Here is a 2,836-nt window from a genome sequence, read left to right as displayed (position 1 = left end):
GGCTCAATATATACCGCGCAACAAAAATTTTGAGGCACATTCGTGAGCTTCCTGTTAGACCGTTCGGACGTCGTACTAGCAGCTCTCATCACCATGACTGGCCGCGGCAAGGGAGGCAAGGGTCTTGGAAAGGGAGGCGCCAAGCGTCACCGTAAGGTTCTGCGTGATAACATCCAGGGAATCACCAAGCCTGCTATCCGTCGTCTAGCTCGCCGAGGTGGCGTCAAGCGCATCTCTGGTCTCATCTACGAGGAGACTCGTGGGGTGCTCAAGGTGTTCCTTGAGAACGTTATCAGGGATGCTGTCACCTATACCGAGCACGCCAAGCGTAAGACCGTTACTGCCATGGACGTTGTCTACGCCCTCAAGCGTCAGGGCCGTACCCTGTACGGATTTGGTGGTTAAATCGCTCCATTATTGAGATGGTGCCAGCTATTCAGCTTGCATTATCATCATTGAATAACATCATCTCCCGGACCTTTTTAAGGTCCACAAACATGAAAAGAAAGAAGGACCATAGACTACTATTATTACTACTACTTTCTCATAACCATGTTCACTATCACTATCTGAGCTAAGAAAAGAAACCATTATTAATTATAACCATCTTTCTCACTTCATCAGGTCTTCTCCAAGTATTATTATTATTATCATTATTATTATTATTATTATTATTATTATTATTATCATTATTATTATTATTATTATTATTATTATTATTATTATTATTATTATTATTATCATTGACTTATTTCAATGATCACGCCCCTCATCGTTCTCAGTTTCTCATAAAACAAAATATACATTGAGATGAAAAAGACGCTCAACATATCACAATAGGCAACACATCTAATCAACTCTCCACTGTGACACACAGCAGGTACATTAGTAGAAATATAGTATACATATTTATTCTCGGTCACTTGCGTGCCTGACTAAATAATAATAATAATAATAACAAATAACTAACTCGAAAATAAATACACTACTTGCTTATTATTGATATACCAGTATAGTCTACACAACTCTCTAGATGTTTGAACGTGTGGCTCCGAAGAGGAGCCGGATTGATGGTGATATTGGCTGAAGGGGAGGGAGGCCCTTTATTTACTTCTTCTCAGTCTTCTTGGGAAGGAGCACGGCCTGAATGTTGGGCAGCACGCCACCCTGTGCAATGGTGACTCCGGAGAGGAGCTTGTTAAGTTCCTCGTCGTTGCGGATGGCCAGCTGCAGGTGACGTGGGATGATGCGAGTCTTCTTGTTGTCACGGGCGGCATTGCCGGCAAGCTCAAGGACTTCAGCAGCCAGGTACTCCATAACTGCCGCAAGGTACACGGGGGCACCAGCACCCACGCGCTCGGCGTAGTTGCCTTTCCTTAGAAGGCGATGAATCCTGCCGACCGGGAACTGGAGTCCAGCACGACTGGAACGGGACTTTGACTTTCCCTTCACCTTTCCTCCCTTGCCGCGTCCAGACATGATAATGGATGTTGTGGTAGTAGTAGTAGTAGTAGTAGTTGTTGTTGTTGGTGATAAATGAGGAGCGCGAGTACTCTAACCTCGTCGGTAGCTCTGCGAGCAAGTAGTGAATTTTGGGAAAAACGGCTATATATACGCGAGATCAGATCGGCCCAGAGCGCGTCTGGACCAATCAGGACGCTCGCTGAGGTGGCGACTCCTGATCCTGAGTAGGCACGCTAATATATATACCACTTTTCAACTGAGAAAACGCGCACACTCCACTCGGCAGCCAAGCAGTCAAGACGTCCACCGCTCTCTCCCGACTTCGCTTCAGCAAGCTTACTGGACTCTGCTTCCAACATACTTGTTGGACTTAGTCTCTGCTTACTCGGCTGGACTTAGTCTCTGCTAGCTCGGCTGGACTTAGTCTCTGGTAGCCCGGCTGGACTCGCTCTAGCTCTCGCAGCAGCAACACCTCGCCCTCGCTCCAGCTCCTGCCAGTCACTTAGCAGTAGCAGCTCGGCCTCGCCAGACACAACATCTTCTCTCTCTCCACCTCTCTGCCTCAGCAGCAGGTGGAACACGTTTCGGCGCACAGTCTCCCACCGGCGCACGGAGGGGAAGCTGCTCGTCGCTGGACCACTCACGCTCCTAACAAGCTTGCTGCTTGAGCTCTTCTGAGCTTGCACCCAACACCATCTACATCTATAGACAGTGGCCCTGCGCCACCACGAACGCATAGACACCTCCTACTTCTCTGGAGTGTGCTGCCTCACCTGGTCTCCCCACGGCTCTTGTTTTCGAGCTGCTGGAGGCTTTGTGGGGCGTTACACTCTCGAGTACTCGTAGGGCTTTTTTCTTCTCCTTTCCCTTTCCTTTTTTCCGCCGCAGAGTCGCCCCTGGCTGTTGAAGCTGAACCGTGAAGGCAGTGCCATGATCGGGCCCCTTAGAGGGGTGGTGTAGACAACCAGGGGATAGAGGCAAACTCCCTTCCACTGAGGCAAGCTTAGCTACAAAGGACGGTCGATCGAGACCTCCTAGGGTTTAATTTTTTTTACAGCAGGGTGGGACAACTGCGACGGCTTTTAGAAGCCGGGTTGTCAGCAGCAACCACCGACTGCAAGGCAGGACTATCACGTGGGGGATCCTTCCCCCAAAAGAAAGAAGAGAAGATGAAGCCATACACTCGTGACCCAAGAATACGACCGCGATCCATGAGTATCGACCGAGCCAAGAGGGAGTTTCACAGAGACTCTGACGAAGAAGAATACTCACCACCGAACAAAGTACACGCCGCAGAGAACACGAAACAAGATCCTATGCCTTCAACGTCCCCCCACCAGGACCAGAATGAAGTTTTTCACGGACCTCTACC

This window comes from Scylla paramamosain, unplaced genomic scaffold (genome assembly GCF_035594125.1).
Source record: "Scylla paramamosain isolate STU-SP2022 unplaced genomic scaffold, ASM3559412v1 Contig170, whole genome shotgun sequence".
Classification (NCBI taxonomy): Eukaryota; Metazoa; Arthropoda; class Malacostraca; order Decapoda; family Portunidae; genus Scylla; species Scylla paramamosain.
This window is presented reverse-complemented; position numbering follows the sequence as displayed.